The sequence below is a fragment of the Ceratotherium simum genome, chromosome 23, assembly GCF_057802395.1.
Source record: "Ceratotherium simum simum isolate JZ-2026a chromosome 23, ASM5780239v1, whole genome shotgun sequence".
NCBI lineage: Eukaryota > Metazoa > Chordata > Mammalia > Perissodactyla > Rhinocerotidae > Ceratotherium > Ceratotherium simum.
This window is the reverse complement of record NC_141922.1, coordinates 1,540,987-1,559,001: the sequence shown is the minus strand read 5'-3', so window position 1 is coordinate 1,559,001 and position 18,015 is coordinate 1,540,987.

Sequence of the window (18,015 nt, the reverse complement as noted above, 5' to 3'; positions counted from 1 at the left end):
ACAACCTAGGGCCGGCCCTGTGGCTTGGTGGTTAAGTGCGCGCGCTGCAATGCTGGTGGCCGGGGTTCGGATCCCGGGTGCGCATTGAGGCACCACTTCTCCGTCCATCCTGAGGCCGAGTCCCACATACAGCAACTAGAAGGATGTGCAGCTATGACATACAACTATCTACTGGGGCTTTGGGGGGAAAAAAATAAAATAAATAAAATCTTTAAAAAAAAAAAAAAAAGACAACCTAATTAACAATGGGCAAAGGATCTGAGCAGACATTTCTCCAAAGACGACGTACAAATGGCCACTAAGGACATGCAAAGATGCTCACCCTTATTAGGCATTAGGGAAATGTGAATCAGCCCCACAGAGAAAGACCATCTCACCCACCACTTCATAACCCTTCACGTGTGTCCTCATACTTAACAGCAACTCCACACAGCAGGTACGAGTAACCCCATTTCACGAACAAGAGAAACAAGGCTCAGAAAATTTAAGTAATCTCCCCAGAATCAAACAGCTGCTGAATGTGGGAGCTGATACCAATAAAGACCTTTCTGACCCCAAAGCCGGCAGACCCACTGGTGGTTTCCTCCACACCCCTTCACAGGGTATGAGGCAGCGCTGTCCAGCAGAAATGTGACACATGCCACATGTGGATTTTAAATTGTCTAGAAGCCACGTTTCCAAAAGAAAAGGTGAATTTAACTTTAACAATACACTTAATTTCAACCAATGTATCCAAAATATTGTCATTTCAATGTGTAATCAATGTAAAAAATGAATGAGTCCGTTTACAGTCTCTAAGTCTTTGAAATCAGCGTGCACTTCACACCCACACCACATCTCAGCTGGACCAGCCACGTGTCAGGCCCTCATCACCACGGCCGGCTGCTGGTTGCCAGCTGCCATGTGGGCCAGCACAGGTGTAATGGTTAAGGTAACTTGGTTAAGGGGTCCAATGTCTGCTCCTCTGCTAAGTGGCTGCATGACCCTGGGCAAGTCACTTAACTTCTCTGTACCACGGTTTCCTCATCTGAAAAATGTAGATAACAGTACTGACCTCATCAAGGACTGGCCAAAAGCAACGCAGACATAGCGAGCGCTTCATGGAGGCTGCTCTCACCCCTAAAACCCACATTTCCAAAGCTGCCCCTGCACTCGGGCGTCCGAGAATTGCCCACCACGCCTCTCCCGCAGCCTCTGGCTGGCAGCAGGGCCAGCACTGAGTGTCCACACCCCCTCCACCCACGCCCACCCAGAGAGCTGCCAGGACATCCCTGGGCTGTGAGGGGATGGCACAGGCGGGGGCAGGACGTACCATTTCCACTGGCCTGCTCCCTCCTTCTCCTGCCCTTTCGCAGCCTCCACGGCCCCTTTCTCTGCTCTCCCTCCGCACGTCCCCACGCCTCCGACCAGCTGCTCCTCGCCTTGGCCCCGCCTCACGCCGCCCCGCTTCTGCTCTTCTGTCAGCTTCTTCTCTTCTCGTGTCTTCTTCCTTGGCAGGCTTCCCAGCCTGGGGGCAGTGCCGGGGAGCCCCTCCTCCCTGTCTCTGTCCTGCCCCACAGGGCCACGCCCACGTCCACACTGCACGCTCCCCTCCTCCGTGCGCCACACTCTCTCCTGCTCATCTCCCCGTCTCCGATTCTTTGCTCCCCAGGCCCCCTCCCTGCCTGCAGTGTCCATCTTCCTTCTCCTGTCTTTTCTAGGACCCCTCGTCTGCAACTTGGACTTGTCACTCTGCGTCTCCCCTCCCACCTGGATGCTCCCACCCAATCTTTCACGTGCCCCTTCCGTCACCCCATCAGCCCCCGTGCCTTCCCCCTCCTCTCCATCCTCACCTCCTGCCTGTCTCCTCTCCACTGACCCTTCCACCTTTTCCCTCCCTGTCGTAGCTAGTTCTCCGTCCACCACCTGGGTTCCTTCTTTGGGGTTCCCCGCTCCTGTCTCCTTGTTCCCACTCTGCTCCCCCTCTTCTCTGGCTGCCAGCCCACCCCCCCTTTCCTTAGGTCTCTTCCTCCTGCGGCTGGCGTCCCCGCGGTCCTTCTCCAGCCTTGATGCCTTTGTACATCTCCCAGCACATTTCTCCTCAAGCCCTTTCAGCCTCTTCTCTTCCAATTTTTTTTCTTTAGTTTTCTTCTGTTTGCTTTTCATTTTCACCACGTCCCTTCCCTGGGTAGCGTCTCCTTGCTTGTTGTCTCCCTCTCCGAGGGTGCTGGGCAGCAGGGCCTTCGCGCCTTCCTTCCTGCCAGGCACAGCCTGCAGGGTACCGTCCTCAGAGACCATCTCACATCCACCAAGGACCAGCTTCATCTCATCTCCAGGGCCTCCTCGTGGCCTCAGAACCTTGCCCAGAACAGAGAAAACACGCCATGAGTGAGCCACCCACCACAGGCAGCGCCCGCCCCAGGTCAGAGAGGAGAAGGGAGGCCCATGATGAGGCGACCTGGCCACCACACGGAGCTCACAGGGAGGCAAAGGGACCAGAGAGCACACGCAACCCTGCAGGGAGGGCTTCACAAGACACACGGTGAACAGCCTGCCGTTCCCCACACGGACTGCCTCAGAAGGGCTCACAAACCAAGGCCACGTGTTTCTAATTACCTCCGCTTGAGCTCTGGAAAGAGGCTTTGGTGTCTGAGCCCTTGTCAGGAGTGGAACAGAGGGCCACGCACGGCAGGCTTGGGGCTGCTCCCCGCTCTGGCGCAGGCACAGGCCACATCACCATCTTCTGCCCAACCCAGCTCAGCCGCCCCCAGGTACAAACACCATCGAGGAAGGGCACGGGGAGGAGGAACTGTTCCAAAGCCACTGCCCACATATAGGCTCTACCGACTTATTCCACAACAAATTCCTATTAGGAAGTTAGACACTACGTTCATTCACTGTCATCTGACATTTGCAAGAATGAACATCACGCCAAGCATGAGTGCTTATAAATCACTGAAAGTGTGCCTGAGAGTCACACTTCAAGACGCTTACTTGGCCTTTTTTCTTGGATGGCTTTTCACGGTTATTCGTCTTCACTGGCTTGGTGGTCTGTACAGATCTAGAATACAAATTTATACGTAAATATGTAAATCCACTGCTCACTTAGAAAGCCTGCCATTTTAAAAACGGGGAAAGATTCAAGACAACCTTCTAGAGGTTTCTAATCTCTTCAATGAACTTTTCTCTTTTTAAAACACGTTTGGTAAATACAACAGTAAATCCACGAGCAGTGGGGCGAATGAGCCCAGCTCCAGGTGGCGGAAGCTGCGAAAGCATTTCTGGGCATCTCCCACCTACAAGAGCCCTCCTGGGGCCGCGGGAAGGGGGGACGGCAAAGCCAGCTCCCTGTCACCCCCAGGTCCACCTCTGCCCCTGTCAATACTACAACTGCCGGGGAATCATCAATTTGGAAAAAAACGATCCTTCAAAAGTAACTTTTAAAGAAGTAGTAAGTGTGAGAAAATATATTTAGACACAAAACCCAAACTAAACAGAGAGATGACCAGATACAAGCGGCCTGAGCAGGCACAGCACAGAGCGCCACTCCAACACGTGCCGGGAAACAGGGCCCAGCCAGGGGGACCAGGCACTAGGTTCTGGGGGCCAGGCGTGCCCACTCATCAGCTGGCAGACTACCCACAAACAGTTCACGCCGCACCACTAGGACGGCCACAGCAAAAAAACAGAAAATAACAACTGTTGGGGCCAGCCCCGCAGCAGAGAGGTGAAGTGCGAGCGCTCCGCTGCTGGCGGCCCAGATTCAGATCCTGGGCGTGCGCTGACGCACCGGTCGTCTAGCCCATGCTGTGGCGGTGTCCCACATAAAGTGGAGGAAGACCGGCACGGATGTTAGCTCAGGGCCCATCTTCCTCAGCAAAAGGAGGAGGATTGGCATGGATGTTAGCTCAGGGCTGATCTTCCTCACAAAAAAAAAAAAAAGAAAGAAAGAAAATAACAACTGTTGACAATGAAGTGAAGAAACTGAATTCCTTGTACATGCTGGTGGGAATATGAAACGGTGGAGCCGTCAGGAAAACAGTCTGGCAGTTCCTCAATAAGGCAAACGTAGAACTGCCTTAAGACCCAGCAATTCCACTCCTAGATATTCAAATACTTGTGTGTGCACGTTCACAGCAGCAATATTTACAACAGCCAAAAGGTGGAAACAACCCAAAAAGTCCATCAACAGAGGAATGAAGAAGCAAATGTAGTCTATCCATAGAATAGAATATTTTTAGCCATAAAAAAGAAGGAAGTACTGATACATGCCACCATGTGGACAAATCCCGAAAACTTGCTAAGTGAAAGAAGCCAGACACAAAAAGACAAATATTGTATGATTCACTTATATGAAATATCCACAATAGGCAAATCCATAGAGATAGAAAGCAGACTAGTGGTTGTCAGGGGCTGGGGAAGAGAGAAATGAGGGGTATGTGGTCTCCTTTCGGGGTGACGAAAAAGTTCTGGAATTATTAGATAGTGGTGATGGCTGCACAAGTTTGTGCATGTACTTAGTATCACTGAATTGTACACCTGAAAATGGTTAAGATGATGAATTTTATATTATATAGATTTTACCACAATTAAAAAAACACAAAAGGAAAGTTTCCATAACTTTCTGAAATTTTCCATGAGAGAAAAGAAGAGCTGGACAGAACTCCAGGTACAGCGGGAAGTCCGGCCTCTGTCCACAGCACAGAGGCTGCACCCTGGTAGCCCACGAGCTAAATCTGAGCCGCACACATTTCTATTCGGCTGGCCAAGCATTTTTGTAAAATTGCAGCAACGTTTTAACACTTGGGATATTTCACCATAAAAATCCCAATTTCTGCAACCTGAATAAAGCCACAGCGTGGACTGCGTGAGCCTGTGTCCTCACGTGCCCTCGCAGACGTGAACACTCAGCTCGCAGCATGGCCATGGTGGAGACGGCGGGAAGCGAGCTGAAGCAGCAAATGGCTCACCTGCTCCCGGGCGAGCAGATTACAAGATACTAGTAAGCAGGGTTTGAGGTGACTCAGAGCAAACACCAAATTAAACAACTCCTGTATTCCAAGGCCAGGTGCTTCATTCAAAAATGGAAATGCTATTTAAAACAAATAGCTCAAGCTAGCTGATTCTAAAACTTCCATTCCACTCACCGTGAACCGACAGACAAACCCTCTCATCCAGCCATGGATTCGTCTGCAGCATCAAATTTTTCAAAAGCAAAACCTACTACAGTTTTTTCCCTCGGGTTTTTTCTTTGTTCTGCTGGACAAAGGGAGCTTTTTACACTATCACCTGATACAAGACAGCAGCAGAAAACAGCGAGGAGAGGTCAAGAGCGTTCGGCACCGACTGTGTGCCCAGCGCCTTCTTAGCTGTTCTGGTTCTGTCCTTTGAAAAAGCTGTGGTTACACTGATGGTTACCAAGTTTACAATTAGTTCTGACAAGATCATTTATTTAAAACAAAATCAAACCAAAAAAAGGACCAATAGCAGCTGAGGGACGGCCGGTCCTTAGGACATTAGCCTCCACCTCCGGCTCTCATACAAATGTGCAAGAGACTGATTTCCTGGGCCAGCCCTGTGGCTTAGCGGTTAAGTGCACGCGCTCCGCTGCTGGAGGCCCGGGTTCCAATCCCGGGCGCGCACCGATGCACCGCTTCTCCGGCCATGCTGAGGCTGCGTCCCACAAACAGCAACTAGAAGGATGTGCAACTATGACATACAACTATCAACTGTGGCTTTAGGGGGGAAAATAAATAAATAAAATCTTTAAAAAAAAAAAAAAGAGAGAGAGACTGATTTCCTCGTGTCAGACAGCAGCTCCCGTTCCCCACCATTCTACAGTTCTACTGGACTCCTAACTTCCATCTGAGTGAAGGCAAAGACAATAAAAACCGGGAGCACAGGTCCCAAATCCCCTGTAAAGGCCAGAGTCTGAGGACAGAAGGAGATGTCACTACCCCTCCCACTGCGCTTGCCACACTTCCTCACCATCCCCACGTCCTCCCCCTTCAGAGGAGAGGGACAGAGAACAAACCTTACCTGATGATAACATTACTCTGGCCTGGATTTTCTTTCGAAACGGAGAATGTACTTTCTTCTTTCAAGCAGTGCTACAAGTCACAAGGTAACAGTTTATTTACTGAGAGCACATCCATGTCACGATAAATGGTTAGAACTGCTGTTAAAATGCTAAGGAGACCACCCCAATGTGTCCCGCATGTGGCCCTTGGGAAGACGAAACGTGACGCTTAGGATGTGAGCAGATCAGGTCTGGGCCACCCTGACCCCCAGACAGTGGCTGCCTGTTCCCTAGAACTCAGCGAGAGGACAGTGGCAGCAGAGTCAAAAATTCCTGAGTGGTGAGAAACCAAACCCACTACCCCAGGACGGAGTCCACCCCACGCACAACACGGAGAGCAGCGCACCTGCTGAAACTGGGGGAGATAAAGGTCCCTTACCACGAACATAGAGTACACACCTCAAATTTTATCAAAATGACACGAAAACATGGAAAGACTTATGGGTAAAAAACATGAAGAATGCAACATATTGAAGACTGTGAGTTTAAAAATGAAACATTAACAGTAAATAAAAAATTCAAACCTGGTCTTCCCCACATCTTCCCTGATTTTTTTGGTTTGGCTCCTTCACTTTCTGTTTCTTTGAGTTTTCCAGCTTCAACTGCTCAGTATTCTCCCTCTTCCTTTAATCAAAGAAATATTTTCACATGACTCCCAAGGGAAGAAATGCAAAGGCAACACTGAAATGATGTCTTTGACGGGAAGAAACACAAACCTCACAGAAAAGTGATAAGATCGCCTCCTCCCTCTCCTTCTCCAGTCTGATACCAGACTCCCTGCTCGAAGCTACCTGGGCTGTGTCTGGTACTCCCATCCCATCTTCCACCAGTGTAGGGATGGGGTCAATTAGATTCCGCTGTTACAAGTGCTGAGCCAGCCCCTTAACAAAAATCACAACTCGCCCAGCAAAGGCCACTTCTTCGTCCCAACAGTATTCCATTACCTCGTGAGGCCAACCTTATCCTTCACAGAAAACTGCTTCAAATCCGACGCCTGACCGTCTCCCATCGCCTCTTCTTGGTCTATAACTGCGAATCCCCAACTGTAAGAAAACACACAGGGCGGGGATGCATCACTGAGGACCCCAGGGCAAGCGGCAGCTCAGTTCTAAAGGAGGCAAGCCTGGACCCATGCAGCAGGGACCCTCTATAGCCCGTTGTGGCTGCAGCTGGTGGCCCAGCCAGCTGACTCTACATCTAAAACACAGCAATTCACTTCAACCCACAACTAAGAGCACAGCAAAGGCACTCAGCTCATGAGGTCCCCACTGGTTCTGAGAGTCAGTAGATGGTATTCATTTTTGACCTTCATTACTATACAATTAGTCTCTCTAGGAACAGGTTCAGCTAACAGGTCTTGAGCATTTTCTCGGGTTTTATGTGTCATCATGTTTCTCTTTTTAAATATCACAATTAAGTATTTTGAATTCAGGCACAGACTCCACTGAAAACACCCCGTTTGCCAACTCTAGCTGAGTACTTATCGCTTTAGACGCGTCAGACCAAAGGAAAAAGTAAAAAAGCTGTAAACTCGAGGTGTTACAAGACGAACACTAGCAAGGTGATAATGAGGAGGGCGGATCAGAACTCAGTGGATAACCCAGGCCCTAAGGTGAGCGGAGCTGCAGATTTAGGGGCCGGGCAGGAAGCCCTTTAGCGCAGGGGGGAGGGCTGGCACATCCAAAGCGCCCCCTGGAGGGGGGCAGCCCTCGGGGACGGGACGGAATTTCTGCCTGTGAGGGCTGGTCCAGGTCCCTTCCTATGCAGCGGCAGGGGAGCTGGTCAGGAGCAGGGCTGGGGCAGGAGGCCCAGGGGGCCACGGAGTTGTGTAGAGAAGGGGGTGGTTACTGAAGGAAGGGGGCACGCGGAGGGGAACAGACACCCCAAGGGGAACGGGGTCACCGAGGGGACGGGGTCGCCAAGGGCACGGCCGGAGCCCCCTCCAGGCTCCACCCACCCCCCGCGCCGGCCCCTGCGCCCTCAGGCCGGGTCTTACCTCCTCCGCAGCTCTCCAAGGGCCCTGGGCCTCCCCCCACCACAAAGCAGCCACAAAAGCGCCCCAACGTCGCCCCGCCACCCGAGATCAGGCCGCGCGTGCGCAACCGCCGCCACCACGTGCTGCGCCTCGACGCTGCCGCGTGGGCCGCTGAGAAGGCGGGCGGGGGCGGGGCTGCGCGGGTTGGGGCGCATGCGCGGGGCTCCCTGGGAGGGGCGCGGACACCACCGCCCGCGGTGTCCCGCGAACCAAACTGCGGACGTGCTGCTGGGCCCGGGGTGGCGAAGCGTGCGGTCGGGAGCCAGACGGCCGGGCGCCTCTGCAGGCCCCTGGCTCAGCGTTCACCGGGCGGTGGGGCGGAGCTGGGCCCTCCGTGGAGGGGCCGGAGGAGGGGGCGTAGAGGCGGGAAGCCCGGGATGAGCACCCGCTCCCGGCCTCGGACCCTGGCTCCCGCGGGCTCCGTGCTCAGCCCATGGTTAGACCCCACCGGCCCCGGGGTCCTCAGACGTGGACGCAAGGCTCTTACCCCAAATTGGGGACCACCTAGACACAGCTACCCTCAAAAATATGTATCATCGGAAAATATGCATCATTTATTTACCAAGCAAAAACGGGGCATTATTCAGTGGAACCAAAGCTTCCTTCTCCCTGAAAACCTGTTTCTATTTTCCACGTATGACTAATTTTTAATCTCGGTGGCTGAGCGGTAATGCCATTGTCACTGATGCTGACAATGGGGTTTTTTAAGAAGCATATGATAGATGTTGCCTTCATGGTATCCTTTTTTGGTTATTGTTCCTGTGGCGTTCTGAATAAAATGAGTTCAGCCTCTGTAGGGCTTTAGCAAATCCAGGCGCAATTGTAGATTAGATGTCATCTTTATGCAAAGTTTCCGCAGCGCACACTCGGCTGGCAGTGTGAGCCGTCTGCACGACAGAAGGCTTCCGTCTGGCCATTATTCACCAAAGCAGGAAAACAGCTATTTACCTAAGTTCCATTTGTTAAGAAGGCAGGAATGGCATCTTTAATAACCTCAAACAAAGGCACTAGAACTTATAAAACAACCAAATTGTAAAGTAAGGGAGCGTGTTTGTAATAGCCTCCTCTGTTTTCCTTGAGTGTATGTTTTTAGGTGGTTTTCCTGTGATAGGGTTTTAGGGTCAGAAGACAGCCCCACCCACCTGGTCAGGCAAACTGGAACCCTGGGTGCCACCCTCAACTCCTCTCGTCCCCACCTCCTACCATCCTCAGCTGGCCATCCTCACTGCCATCTCCCACTGGACGGAGGTGTTGAGCTTCCCGCAGGCCTCCCTGCCCCGTGAGCCATCTGGCCCACCGAGGGCCGGTAATCTCTGTAAGATGCAACGGAAGCATTCATTATAAAATATAAGAGCCTTGTTGTCAGTTGACCGGCTGGGCAAGTGTCAAAAATATTTTATAAATTATATCCCAAACTTGTCTGACAACAAGGTATTCAGTAGTGACATCAGTTACCTTCATCCAGAATCTGAATTTTTCTGGATTAGGTCACAAATGAATGAGTCCTTAGAATTAAGGTTTTTTTCTTCTGCGTGTCACAGGCTATCAGTGAGGACAATCATTATCCTAGGCGTCATTCCACTGCCCGTGCCCTCTCACCCTGCTGCAAACCCTGGTTAAACCCAGCTGTCCACCTTCTGAGCAGCCACACACCAGCTGGGCCCCCTGCTCTGCCAGGAAGCCCCACCGCCTGTCCTTAGCCCATCTTCCTCCTCCCCTCCTGCAACCTCCAGCACCCCTCCTCAGCCCACTCTCAGTGGGGGCCTAGCTTCCTATGTCACAGACACATAGAAACAGTCCACAGGGAGCATCCCTACCCTCCCAACCACATGTGTGCTCTGCCTGTGTCCCCATTCCTCTGCCTTCTCCTGTTACTGTGGTTGAAGTATTCATACCTCTGTTAAAGGCCAGCCAGCCCCTCGGCCTTCTCCTGACCCCACAACCAGGTGTAGCACCAGTTCTCTGCTCCCCCTGGTGCAGAACTCCACAGATGTGTGTCCACTTCCTCTCCTCCAGCTCACTTTTGATCCCCGTCAAAGCAGCCTTTCATCCACACACTCACTGCAACCGCTCCTGGCAAGGTCTCCGCTGACCTCCACCACGTTTGCCAGCCTCTGCCTGCTGACTGTCAGCAGCACCAGATGCTGTAATGGTCCCTGGCTCTCCTTGGACGTCGTCCCTCCCTGGGTCTCTGGGTGCTATCTGGCCCAGTCCCTGCTGCTCCAGGCTCCCCTCCTCTTCCTGACCACTATGGTGAACTGCCTGGCCCTCTCTCCATGACTGTTCTCTAGTGACTGCTCGGCGCATACCCCACACATGGCTCTGCCCGCAGCTTCACCCCTGGCTCCAGCTCAGCAGCCTGCTCCACGTCTCCACCGGGCCACCTGATGGACAGCTCCAACCCAACGTTCCAAAACCGAGCTCTCCATCTGCGCAAGCCTGTTCCTCCTCAAATCGCCCCCATCCGGTGGTCGCACTGTCCTTCTCCATGTTGCTCAGGCCAGAATTGTGGTGTCATTCTTCACAGCCCATGTGGAATCCATCAGCAAACTTTCAAACATGTTCACTGCCTGACCACTGCCCCTCCAGAGCCCCCGGCCACCCCCCAGCCCAAGGTGGGCCTTTGGCAGTAGGACCCGCCCCAGAGAGTTGAGGGGAAGCTCCAGCGGTGGAAAACATGCCGGTGCTCCCAGCTGCCTGCCTGTGATCAGACCCGTAAGTGCCAACTACTGACACCAACGCTCTGGGGCACCTCCGGACACCCTCGCCGTGCAGTTATAAGGATGAAACCAGTTCCCCAAAGTGGCCGGAAAAATGCCCATGGAGCCAGGCCACTCTGCCAAATTTACAAGGACAATAATTTCTCGCCCCTTCTTTCCTTGGACCTCTTCCCCAAAAAGTGCCTTTTCCCCAGGAGCCAGTAGGCAAGCCACCTTCCTTGCTCAGAGCAGGACTTCTCCCTCCCTCCCCATGTGCACACTCAGCACCTTCGTGTCCAGGACAGATGAGAGCACAGACATGGCCTGGGAAGGTTCTGGAGTGTGGTGGGCATTCAGGGCCCACAGAGCCACCTCCTGCCAGGGTCTCTGGGCAAGGCGCCACGAAGAAGGGAGCTCTAAGGAGTTCTCTCTGCTCCTAAGTGGCTTTTCATACTGTGTCCACTGCAGGCCAATGCTCTTGGCGGCTCTTCTTTTATTTCCCCCAAATGACTCTCAACTTGTCTTCAAATAAGAATAAATATGTGTGTCTGCTCTCTGGGCCTTTGACAGCCCTGAGCAGCCCCATGACTTGGGTGGGATTGATTGCCCCGTCTCACCAAGAAGCCAGGTGCATCTTTCACTAAAAGTGGTTTCCACATGATGGATGGCTTTCTCACGAACACAAAATTGTCGATTGTATTTACAAACAATTCATTTTTCACGTTCCGTTGATTCTTCTCCAGTGTCCGTCAGTGCCCCCTCCCACGGCTGATGCATCGGCAGCTATTACCACCATTGATTAAGGCTTCCTTGTGGTCCTGCGGTGCCTGTTGCTCCATTCATCACAGACAAGGGGCGCACACACAGCAGTCCATCATGTTCTCTTCGTGCTTTACGGTTATTTATTTTTCAATTTATGTTGTGTATCCCCTAAGTATAGGTGTATACCAAAACTCCAAAATGTTAGCATGCCACAACAGTGAACTGATAAATGTGTAATTAAATTCTTTGGCTTTACCCAATCCTGTGCCTCCAAAGCCTGCCTCCTCTGCCCCTCATTCTGAAAAAAATGTGAATGTAAATAAACAGTGTCAGCACTGTTGCCTAATTGAGACTTGGGACTGGAAAGAAAGTTGCCATAAGTGCCACCACTTTTCATCAAGTCATCTGACATTGAGGATAGAACCAAGAGACCCCAAACTCAAATTCTTCAGCACCCCCTGGGGAAGAGACACTCATCAAAGTGGCCCAATCCAGGCTGGGCAGGAATTTTCTGGAACCCACTGCTTTCTTGATATTTCTCTGTCTAAACCACCTCCTCCTGAGCGTGTTTTTGGTTCACTTGGGCATTCCCCATGGTCAGTCCCCACCAGGAGAGGGGCTGGTGTTTGTACAAGGCGCTGGACGCTGCAAGGGTCCTGGCTCCAAGCTCACGCCACTCGACCATTGGGTCTTGGGCAGGTCAGTGAATCCAGAACCTCCGGGTCCTCACCTGGGACATGCAGAGGTTCAGAAAGGAGCCCAAGTTTCCTCCCAATTCAAAAATCTGGAAGTTCACGTTTGCATCAAGAGCCTATTGGCAAGGCCGGCCCAGTGGCATAGCAGTTAAGTTCTGGAGTTCCCCTTCGGCGGCCCGGGGTTCGCTGGTTCACATCCTAGGCATGGACCTACTCACCGCTCATCAAGCCATGCTGAGGCAGGGTCCCACACAGAAGAACTAGAAGGACCTACAACTGGGATATACAACTGTGTACTGGGGCTTTGTGGAGAAAAAAGAAAAAGAGGAAGATTAGCAACAGATGTTAGCTCAGGGCCACTCTTCCTCAAAAAAAAAAAAGATTAAAAAACAAAAGAGCCTATCGGCTCGTATCTGCAAAGCACTGATCTGTATAAAAGTGTAAGGCACACCCTATCTGCACTTGCTGTCTCCTGTCTGTGAAAAGCCTTCTGCTGATCTATGTCCCCCTCCAGCTACTGTCCCATTTCTCTGCCTTTTCACACCAACATTCTCCTCCACTTCTTCACCTCCCATTCTCTTGTTTTCCCTCTAATTTTTTTAAATTTCAAAAGTGTCAAGAATTTCAAATTCTTGCCGTGACAAGTCCCATGATACAGAAGTGTGTAAAGAAAAAAGTCGTCTCTCCAACTGCCGGCCTGAGGAAGCCACTTGGGGATGCAGCCAGCCGGACTCGGCTGGTGCTCCCGGAAATCACATCAACAAAGGGACGCATTTGGAGTTTTCCTCCTCGTCTGTCTTCTTCAACTACAACATGGGATTTTTTCCACATGTAAGTTATTCTGCAGTTTGTTTTATTTAATTAACAATATGACATGGACTTTGCTTTAGATCATTACATATAGCTCTGATTTTAAAAGAACTTCTTTGTATCCTGCAGCATGGAAATGCCATTATAGGTTTGTCCAGACCTCTGTTGGGGAAAGCTGGGGTTGTAGCCGGGTTTTATTGTGTTTTGTTTTGTATTAGTTCTGACATTTTTACTTCAGAAGGCTTGAGTCCTAAAGCAGGTTCACTGAAGGAAAGGGTGTGCATCTTTTAGCTTTCAACAGCGTCTTCCAGAGGACTTTCCTAAAAGGCTTTATCTCTTCAAACCTTGGAGGCCTGCCTTCCGCATCCTTAACAGCACTGTGTGTGAGCAGCCTTTCAAATGTCTGATGATTTTGTGCCTTACAAAAGGCATCCCAGTGTTGCCCGATTTGCCTTTCCCTGACTCCCAGTGCAGACTCCCACTGTGTTACCCTTTATTTCCTGGGTGGGATAATATCTGGTGTTGGTCCCCAGCCCAACACCGGGCTTTCTACACCCACCTCTACAGCAGAGAGGCCAAAAGACAGAAAACTACCTTACCCAGGCTCCCTTGCCAGCTGGGTTCCTGTGAGATCCGCATGGGAGAGTTGGGGTGGAGGAAGGCTAAGCCACTGGCTTCTGGCAGCAGCAGCAGCATTGATGTTGGCAGAGTGTGGACTCTTGGGTTTGGCAGCATCGACTTGAGCCCACCCTAGTGGGTGTGGGGCCATCCCGCCTTCCACTCTGCTCCTCCAGACCTTCCCAGACTTGCGTACCAATTCCTGTATTCAGTCTCCCCTTTTTGAAATTCCTGGGACAGTGTCCGCTCTCCTGGCTGGATACAGACTAACACCCGACCTCTCCTCACTTGTCTGTTGTTTCCTTTGACTATCTTAAATCAATTTGTAGGAGCTCTTTTATTTGGGGTATTTAATCCTGTTTGCCCCATATGCTGCAACTTTTTAATCTCTTCTTTGTCTTTTGACTTTTTCCTGATGTCTTTTGCTGTATAGAAATATTAAATTTTTACATAGTAAAATCTTCAAATCTTTTTCTTTATGGCATCTGGATTGTCTGTTTTTATATAAAACATTTCTTCAATCCTGAGGTTATAAAAATTATCTCCTATTTCTTCTACTATTTTCAGTAGTTTAATTGTTTACACTGAAATCTTTAAGTCATCTTTAGGGAGCACTGGCATGTTTATAATATTACATATTTTCATCAAAGTGCCTGGTATGTGTAACCATTATTCAAGTCCGGTTTTAAGCTGCTCAATAAAATTGTATACATTTCACAGATCATGTATATTTCTTACTAAATTTCTTCCTAGACATCTTATAGTCTTGTCACATTTATGAATGAAAATACTTCCAATTTCTATTTCTAGGTTTTTTTTACATCAATTGATCTTTATATAGTGTCTTAGTCTGCTCGGGCTGCCACAGCAAAATACCACAGACTGGGTGACTTAAACAACAGACATTTATATTCTCACAGTTGTGGAGGCTGAATGTCCAAGATCAAGGTGCCAGCTGATTCCGTTCCAGGTGCGGACTCTCTTCCAGGCTGCAGACGGCCGCCTTCTCACTGTGTCCTCACATGGTAGAGGAAGAGAGAGCTCTGGAGTCTCTTCTTATAAAGGCACTAATCCATCACTAGGGCCCCACCCTCATAAACTCATCTAACCCTAATCAACTCTCAAAGACCCCCATCTCCAAACACTATCACACTGGGGGTCAGGGCTTCAGGATATGAATTTGGGGAGGATGACAATTCAGTCCATAACACATAGTTAGCTTAGAACTGGCTACCTTACCAAATTCTCTAATTAGTTCTAATAGGTTTTTTGGCTGAATTTCTTGGGATTTAAAATTATGCAATCATGTCATCTGAATACAAAGATAATTTTGTCTCCTTTCCCCTAATATTTAGTTTTCCTGCATTACTTCCTTAACTAAGAACTACCAAACAACGCGGAAGAATTGTGGTGGTGGCAGACATTCATAGCTTGTTCCTGGTTTAAATGGCAATAGTTTTAAGCTTTCATAATATAGTCGTTATATAGTAATATAGTCTTTATCTGTGTTTGATACATTGTCTTTATCAAATTTAGGTAGATCCTTCTGGTTCTGTTCTACTTAGAATGTTTTACAGAATAGTGGCTGAATTGTTCAGATGCTTTTGGGGCCATGTGAAGATTACTGCACGGCTTTTCCTCTGTTAATCTACTGGTGAGATCCCCTTGGCTCATGGATTCCTCATGTGGGACCTGCTTGGTGGGGGCAGGTCACATGTTAGCACACTGCTGGATTTGATTTGCTCTCATTTTTATTCAAGTTGTATGTTTACTGTATATTGCGTGGGGACGCTTTTGGTTTCCAATATCAGAAAGTCCAGCTCAAAGTGACTGAGATGGAAAGGAGGTTTGTTCCCTCACCAAACCAGGAGTCAGAGGAGAAGGAGGGCCAACGTTCCCTGCCACCCTCAGGACGTCTGTGGCGTCCCCCACAATTGCAAGACGGACGCCCAGTTCTTGGTGTGGCACCTGGTTATGACAGCATCTGGGGGCAGGAGAGGCAGGGTCTCTTCCTGTGGGACTCTCCCAGGAACCCCTTGAAGTCTCCCCTCTTGCCCAACTGGCCAAAACTGCATCCTAAGCCCACGGGTGTAGGTTAATCACTGGCAAAGGGGAGGGGTCTAAGCGACTGCAGCAGATCACTGTGTCCTGCTGGCATTGGGGTGGGACAGTGACCCTGTGCAGGTGTGCCCAGCATTGCAGGACACATAATGCCCCACCTCTGACACACAGTGCCCCCCACATGGTCCCAACACCCTTTGGTTAGGCAACACTGGTCCACACCTTCCCTGAGAGGGTCCTTCGGCTTCCAATGTTTGTGGGTGAAAGGGATCCGCAGTGTTTTGTGCCCACCCTCACTAGGTTTTGGCATTTTAGCTCGGTCATCTGCGTCAGGAACACATCCTTCCTTTCATAGGTTGGAACAGTTTGACTAGCAGAGAAAGCATCAGTTCCTGGCAGATTAGACAGACTCGTTGCATGACTGTTAGAGTTGAGCGCCCTTTTAGCAGTTCATTCTATGGTTTATTGGTCTATTCTTGTTTTCTCCCTTTTCTTGGGTCAGCTTTGATCATTTAAGTTTTGGTACAGAATCACCCATTTTCTCTACATCTTCCAGTTTACTTTCATAATGTTCTCTTACAGTTTGTAAAATCTCTCCATGGCTTGGTCACAGCTCTTTTCCTTTCTTAATGTGATGTGCTTGTGTTTGTGAAACCCATTCTGGTTATCCTGAATGACAGAGCCCTGTGTTTGGGACGGCAGTGTGCCAACTGCAACAATACATTCTGGCCTCCCCTGCGGCCATGTGTGGACAGGTGACAGAGTTCTGGGGGAATTTGGGGGACATTTTTCTTTCTTCCTTGATGTTTCTTCCCTCTTTTTCCTCCCTGGAACACAGAAATGAGCCCAGAGGAGGAGTGACTGCGTCTCCACTGTGAGGCTGAGCGCATGGCAGGAGCCAGGGCGCGGCTGCACCCCAGCATCCACCATCCACCTCTGAACGGTGGTCTGGGGAAAAATAAAAACATTACACTCCCCGTGGCTAAGCCACTGTATCCCCATCTCACACAGTCGGAGGCGGATCCTAGCTGATGCAATCTCTTTTTACCCTGATTGGGCCTCTTGGGGATTTATCAACTTGGTGTTTTTCCCCCAACACTCAGCTTTTTTGCTATGTGACTGATGTCAGCTTTTAATCTTTAGTAATTTCCTCCTCCTACTTTCTTTTGATTTGGTTAATTTATTTCATCTATATATATATGTTTAGCAATAAACTTACCTAAGGTTATGGAATTTCCTTTGTTTTTTCCCATACATTTTATGTAATGTCATTTACATTCCAGTTCCTGTGTGGGTGATGTGCAGTTCGTGGTTTAACTTTCTTCTAATTCAAACCTTATTTAGAAACATCTCTTTACTTCCAAATGGTTGTTTGATTTTGGATGTTTTTTGTTGTCAATTTCTAGACATCCACTCCTTAAAAAACCAGCTTTGGGACTTCCTTGTTATTGAAGGTGCATAGTTTCACGGACCGCATGGGTCTACAAGACCTGCTTAGCAAACCCACAGCCTCCCCCCATGTCCCCCTGGCCCTCCCCAGGGCCAACCCCTTGTACTGGTGGAGCTGATGACTTGGTGTTGAATTCCACAACTCTAAACAACATGCTTCTGCTTCTGGAATTTTATTTTCTAATTTAGGCCCTTACCTATTGACTTAGCCTTAGGAGGATGAAGCTTCAGCATCTCTCACTCTCCACTCCCACCATCTTCTTCACTCTCACCTCTTCCCTCCTCCTAAGAGAATTACGTGATAATTATCCTGGGGTCAAGAAGCCAGGACATCTTGATTACATTATTACAGCAATGAAAAAGAAATACACAGCTGAGTCAGGCAATATTCTGTGATTACTTTTAATTTCCTGCACAGCTTTTTAATTTCCCTGGAGTTAGCAATTGTCTTATTTTGTTGTTGTTGTCATTGCAGATGGCCAGGGCAGGCCAAGGAGCTTAGCTTTCAGGATTTAGCTCTGGGGAACAGCAGGATCAGGTGTGTGGGTGGGGGGAGAACCAGCCCAGGGCTCTGCACCAGGGCACACAGTGACCATGGGGGGATAGTTAGGATGGGGAAGGCTGGAACTTCAGAGGAACTTAATCAAGATTAGCTGCGGTTACTGCTTATGCTCTGGTGTTCCTGCCCTACAGAGGGTGCGTTCTTAGGTGAGGTGAGCCCCAGGTGAAATCTGAGTGGGTTCCAGAGTCACCAGGAACCTAGAGAAGTTATGAAAGGACCTGGATGGAAGCACAATACTGGGCAACGCTGCAGGGAGCACAGGTTCT